At 45.6% G+C, this 7,304-nt stretch overlaps 1 long non-coding RNA gene across 1 annotated transcript; it reads left to right on the plus strand.

Annotated features, from left to right (window-relative positions):
• The first annotated feature begins 2,614 nt into the window (after positions 1–2,614).
• On the plus strand, positions 2,615–3,708 carry LOC146799713 (uncharacterized). The gene is made up of 5 exons (XR_014969306.1): positions 2,615–2,698; positions 2,804–2,872; positions 2,967–3,018; positions 3,119–3,170; positions 3,258–3,708. It is a non-coding gene; the product is annotated as an uncharacterized LOC146799713 (long non-coding RNA).
• Positions 3,709–7,304: the final 3,596 nt, after the last annotated feature.

Raw genomic sequence — 7,304 nt, forward strand, 5'->3', positions numbered from 1 at the left:
CCTTCGTTCCAACAAGAGATACCAATTTCGTCCAAATAAAGACAGAATTTATTGAATTTTGCAGAAAAATACGCTTACAAACTTTCTTTACAGAAAATCCATTAAAAGACAATACAGAAACAACAGGACTTAAGAAAAAGTCAATGTTTTGTCCACCATCAGGAAAAACTCCTAAAGAGGTAATCATGTTTGAGAAAGTAATATTGTCAGCCATAGCTGAAGATGAAAAAAAGATTCATAAAACCAAACATCACGAAAATACAAAAAGAGGCTTTGTGTGATTTGAAAAATGATCCATCTACAAAAATCAAACAAGCCGATAAAGGCGGATCAATCGTCGTCTGGGGAACAGAACGATACACAGCAGAAGTCAACAAACAACTTGGGAACGAACAATGTTACAAAAAGATACCAAAAGACCCTACGTGAGAAATACAAGGCAAACTTTTTAACATCTTACAGATAGGTTTCGATCAAGGTTTTTTAGGCAAAAAGGAATATGACTTCCTTCGAAATAAACATCCACGGATTCCAATATTTTATGTACTACCTAAAGTACATAAAGATGAAAATTGCCCACCCGGAAGACCAATAGTCTCCGGATGTGAATCACTTACAGAACCAATTTCAAAATTTGTAGATTTTTTTCTAAAACCCTTTATGCAAGAGGTCAAATCATTCTTGCCAGACACTACAGATTTTATAAATAAATTAGAGACAATGGAGTTTGAAGAAAACACCCACTTTCTAGTCACGCTAGATGTGGTATCATTGTATACCCAAATACCACAAGGTGAAGGCTTGGCGTTATTAGAAACATTTCTCGGCAGCAGACCAAAACCAGAAAAAGTTCCTACGCAATTTATCATGGAGCTGGCCACCTTTGCTCTAAAAAACAACTATTTTAGTTTTAAGGACGAATTCTTCTACCAAATTAAAGGCGTAGCGATGGGGTATCCTTTCGCCCCAGAACTAGCAGTCCTTTAAATGTCAAAATATGAAGATAGATTTGTGCATAACAACAATCCTTTTGCAGACTGTCTCGGAAGCTGGGTCCGCTACATTGATGATGTTTTTATGATTTGGACAGGGGAAGAAGATAAACTACAGGCCTTTTTTGTTTGGTTAAACAATAGAACACTTGACATCAAATTCAGTTTGAACTATTCAAAATCCAAAATGCCATTTTTCGATGTGGAAGTCTATCCCACAGATGGTCGCTTAGCGACAACATTTTTCAAGAAAAAACAGACAGAAATAAAGCTCTGCATTTTTCAAGTAACCACCCACGGAGTCTAAAAGAGAATTTGCCCTATGGACAATTTCTGCGAATTAGACGCAATTGCTCATTCAAGGACGAGTATTTTTCTCATGCAGATAATCTAAAAAATAAACTCCTCGCCCGAGGATATCCAAAAAAGCTCCTCAAAAAAGCAATTAAGCGAGCTTGGTGGACTCCCCGAGAAACTCTACTTGAAAGAAAGGATAAATCTAAGACAGACAGGATTGTCTGTGTGTCAACATTTGGCCCAACATTTAATTGGCTAAAAAAGACAATTAACCAAAATTGGCATTTGGTTAAAAATTTGGATATAACACTGAAAGAAGCTCCACTATTTGCGTTTAAAAAAGACAAAAGTATCGCAAATCAGATTGTGCGAGCCGCCTTGCCTAAAACAAAAAGTCTGACCATCAGAAGCTTCTTGGGCCTGCCTCCAATAAAAGGACACCATCAATGTGGCACTTGTGTTTGTTGGGAGTCAACTATAGAAGGAGACCTCTTTACACACAATGGAATTCATTGGAAACACGAAACATTCTCAAATTGGAAATCCAAGTTTGTTGCATACGGAATTTTCTGTCCGTGCAATAAGCTATACATCGGAAAGACCAATCAGGAAGTACGTTACAGAATCCAACAACACAAATCAAGAATTCGAAAAAATGTCCAAAATGCACCATTGGTTAACCATTGGTATTCAAAAAACCATACAGAAAAGGAATCAAGATGGACTATTATTTCAAAAGTAGAACAGGAATATCGAGGTGGAGACTTGGATTTGAAACTACTGCAACGTGAAGCGACGCTCATTATAAAATTCAACACGGCAGTCAATGGCTTGAATGAACTCTCAGAAATTTACAATCTTTGACGCAGACTTTAATTGTGTCAATGATGGATGGGCTAATACTAGCAGTGCTAGTCGATTTTCTCCATATACATCGCCAATTTGTGAATAATGCATAGATGTAGTCGGATTGAAAAGAGCAATGCTAATGTGTGAAATCCTTGCCATTTCTATAGCATTATGAGATATTAAATACGGTCCGACAATGTCGCGCAGACATCAAAAACTTCCAGTCACAGGATATTTTTTTTTAAAACCTCGCGCACCATTGCCATAATTATAGCAAATATTTTGTCTCCGTTTCTCCCCTCGCTCAGAGGTTACACTTTTGTGCCATAAGCGTTGTGCATTTTGCACAGAGAAAGGCTAAAATATGACTGTCTTTTAGAATAATGTGAGATACAATCACCGAAAAGCTCTCTTATACTACATTTCCCATGAGTCCTTTTCAGTCGCGCAAAAGACATGTAACGTGTAAAGAGAGCGCCGGATATGTCTGTTTCCAACCAAACAAGCCGGGCGTTTTACCGCAAGTCTTGGGTTCCGCGAGTGATTTATTCTCTGTAAAGGTAAGACCATTTCCCTTCTAAAGCGACATAGTAAGAAGATAAAAGGGCCACGCATTCGCCACTAAATAACAAAAAAACTGCGATTTCCGTTTTTTCTTTTCCTAGACCATCGAGGCAAGTTCATCCCGAGGTCAATGGTTAAGCCTTCCTGACGGACACAAACTTTCAGAAAAGGTATTCCATTGGACGCTATGTCGATGTGTCATGATGAACCACTGCCACTAGCTGCAAGTAGCCATGCTAATCAAAGCATTTCTATCGCTTCTAGATATATCCGTCAAACGAAAGAATTGATTCTTTACCACCCCCAGGGGTTCCAAGTAAGATTATTTCGATTTTTCATGACATTAATAACAGAGCTGACATGACTTAGACACAGTGAGACAAGTCGTGGTGACATTGTCATAATTATGTTTTCAGGTTGAGTGTTTTTTGAAACGTCATTGGAGCCTTTGCAAGCATTTAGTTGCAGGTAAGATTTTAAGCACATGCACTGCGGTTGTAGCTAAGGTGCTTTGGGGACATTTAGTAAAACAAAGTTTTGTTTGTGTCTTTTCAGCTATTATTGGTCCTGATGAGAATCCCCGCAAGAGGAGGGATTCGAGACGCGCAGACCTTACCGTCTTAGGCCAATCTATTTTCTTTCAAAACAAAAACAGAGTGTCGTTTTTACAACTGTGACTAATTGATGTTTTTTGATGGCCTTTCTGTTTATTCGTCGAATTCAACTAAGGTTTTGTTCAAATGTAAATATGATATGCATGTTGTGTAGATAGTGTGTATATGGCTTATTTGTGGATGATTGTTGGATATGAATGGGGGTGTGGTGCAAATGAATGAGGAATGGAGAATGTCTAAAAGTAGGAGATAATTTAGGATGTTGTTTGTGTGAGAAAAAGTGGTTCACTTTGATTTGAAAATGTTGGTTGTTTTTAGGTTTGTGGAATAAATATTTGTGATAGAGAATTAATGTAGTTTGGCAAAAAAACTTCTTGGATTAAATCCAACTGAAAAAGTAGTTGAGAGTGGTATTGTTTTATTCAATACACCGTGATTAAGTTTCTGTTGAAAAAAAGTGCAGCATTGGCACCTCTTTGTTTATTGACACTACTCCATGACAGCAGAGCTCGAATGTTTTCAAAGTAAAGACATGAGTAGCTCCTCCAGTCCAGGTTTTTACTTTGAATTCTGGGATTTGTAGTTCCTGATTTATTAATGGGATAAAGCACACAGGACGGCCAGATCCTGAACGGACCCTCTGACCCACTGACTGATAGACGGGCTGGGACCACCACTGACGCACAGGAGGGCCAGATTCTAAAGGGACCCTCTGACTGATAGACAGGCTGGGACCACAACAGACACACAGGAGGGCCAGATTCTGAAGGGACCTTCAGACCTACTGACTGATCGATGGGCTGGGACCACCACTAACACACAGAAGGGCCAGATCCTGAAGGGACCCACTGACTGATAGACGGGCTGAGACCACCACTGATGCACAGGAGGACCAGATCCTGAAGGGGGGCTCTGACCCACTGACTGATAGACGGGCTGGGACCACCGCTGACGCACAGGAGAGCCAGATCCTAAAGGGACCCTCTGACTGATAGACGGGCTGGGACCACCACTGATGCACTGGAGGGCCAGATCCTGGAGGGACCCTCTGACCCACTGACTGATAGACAGGCTGGGACCACCACTGACGCACGGGAGGGCCAGATCCTGAAGCGGAGATCTGACCCACTGACTGATAGACGGGCTGAGACCACCACTGACGCACAGGAGGGCCAGATCCTGGAGGGACCCTCTGACCCACTGACTGATAGATGGGCTGAGACCACCACTGATGCACTGAAGGGCCAGATCCTGGAGGGACCCTCTGACCCACTGACTGATAGATGGGCTGAGACCACCACTGATGCACTGAAGGGCCAGATCCTGGAGGGACCCTCTGACCCACTGACTGATAGATGGGCTGGGACCACCACTGATGCACTGAAGGGCCAGATCCTGAAGGGACCCTCTGACCCACTGACTGATAGACGGGCTGAGACCACCACTGACGCACGGGAGGGCCGGATCCTGAGGGGACCCTCTGACCCACTGACTGATAGACAGGCTGGGACCACCGCTGACGCACAGGAGGGCCAGATCCTGAAGGGACCCTCTGACCCAGTGACTGATAGACGGGCTGGGACCACCACTGATGCACAGGAGGACCAGATCCTGAAGGGGGGCTCTGACCCACTGACTGATAGACGGGCTGAGACCACCACTGACGCACGAGAGGGCCAGATCCTGGAGGGACCCACTGACTGATAGGCAGGTACCACGACTGACGCACAGGAGGGCCAGATCCTGAAGGGGGGCTCTGATCCACTGACTGATAGACGGGCTGGGACCACCACTGACGCACAGGAGGTTCTGATCCTGAAGGAACCCACTGACTGATAGACGGGCTGGGACCACAACAGACACACAGGAGGGTCCGATCCTGAAGGGACCCTCGGACCCACTGACTGATATTCGGGCTGGGACCACCACTGATGCACAGGAGGGCCAGATCCTGAGGGGACCCTTTGATCCACTGACTGATAGACAGGCTGAGACCACCGCTGACGCACAGGAGGGCCAGATCCTGAAGGGACCTCTGACCCACTGACTGATAGACGAGCTGGGACCACCACTGATGCACAGGAGAGCCAGATCCTGAGGGGACCCTTTGATCCACTGACTGATAGACAGGCTGAGACCACCGCTGACGCACAGGAGGGCCAGATCCTGAAGGGACCTCTGACCCACTGACTGATAGACGGGCTGGGACCACCGCTGACGCACAGGAGGGCCAGATCCTGAAGGGACCTCTGACCCACTGACTAATAAACGGGCTGGGACCACCGCTGACGCACAGGAGGGCAAGATCCTGAAGGGACCTCTGACTCACTGACTGATAGACGGGCTGAGACCACCGCTGACGCACAGGAGGGCCAGATCCTTAAGGGACCTCTGACCCACTGACTGATAGACAGGCTGGGACCACCGCTGACTCACAGGAGGGTCCCATCCTGAAGGGACCCTCTGACTGATAGACGGGCTGGGACCACCGCTGATGCACAGGAGGGCCAGATCCTGAAGGGACCTCTGACCCACTGACTGATAGATGGGCTGGGACCACCGCTGACGCACAGGAGGGCCAGGTTCTGAAGGGACCCTCTGACTGACGTGCTGGTGCGCTTCTGGGGAGACCCTCAGTGGGTCAACTGTGATTGACAGGCCGCGCAGCCATGCACAGTGTTACCACTCAGGAACCAACTGCCCGCACCATACGTGAAGAGGTTCTGCACACATCAGAACATGCGCTTCACACACTGCATTCCCTCTCACGTCATGAAATGCCATTCGCAGATCATACATGTCTATCAAACACGCCCTACATTACAACATGCTATTCGTGCATCAGAGCTCGCTTATCACGCATCAAACATGCCCACGCATATCAAAACATTCCTCCAAAATCACAACATGCCCGTCCCACATGATCATGCCCCCTCACATAAGAACAGGTTGTCGACACGCGACAGCATGCCTTTCATACATCACATGTCCCTCCCACACCAGAAAATGCCCATCACACAACAAAAGGCGCTGTTCACACATGAGAACATGTTGCCCACACACTACAAAATTCCCTTCACACATCACAACACGCCTCTCCCACATCAAAACATGCCCTTCACATGCTAGAACATAAGCATTACTTATCACAACACATCCTTCAGGCATGTTTCTCACGCATCACATTTCATTCACACATCAAGTGAGTATTCACAAGAATACTCCCTTCCCACACCCAAACATGTCTCTCACAAACACGTCACTTCTACATAGATGCATGCAGTATATACAAGAAAACTCTCCTCCAGCACCAGAACATGTCCCTCGAGCACATGTGCAACTCGCACATGAGCGCATACCCCACACACAAGAAGACTGTCTTAAAATACTAAGACATGTCCACCACACATAACATGCCACTCGCACACAAATGCATGCCTTTACACAAGTGTGCTTTTTATACTCCAGAACATATCTCTCACACATAACACGACACTCGCACACCAATGCTTGCCCTTATGCAAGTGTGCTTTTCATACTCCAGAACATGTCTCTCACACACAACACGACACTCGCACACCAATGCATGCCCTTATGCAAGAGTGTGCTTTTCATACTCCAGAACATGTCTCTCACACATACCACGACACTCGCACACCAATGCATGCCCTTATGCAAGAGTGTGCTTTTCATACTCCAGAACATGTCTCTCACACATAACACGACACTCGCACAGCAATGGATGCCCTTATGCAAGAGTGTGCTTTTCATACTCCAGAACATGTCTCTCACACATAACACGACACTCGCACACCAATGCATGCCCTTACACAAGAGTACTCTTATACAAACCAGAACATGTCCCTCACACACAACATGACACTCGCACACCAATGCATGCCCTTATGAGAGTGTGCTTTTCATACTGCAGAACATTTCTCTCACACATAACACGACACTCGCACACCAATGCATGCCCTAACACAAG

This window comes from Triturus cristatus, chromosome 9 (assembly GCF_964204655.1).
Source record: "Triturus cristatus chromosome 9, aTriCri1.1, whole genome shotgun sequence".
NCBI lineage: Eukaryota > Metazoa > Chordata > Amphibia > Caudata > Salamandridae > Triturus > Triturus cristatus.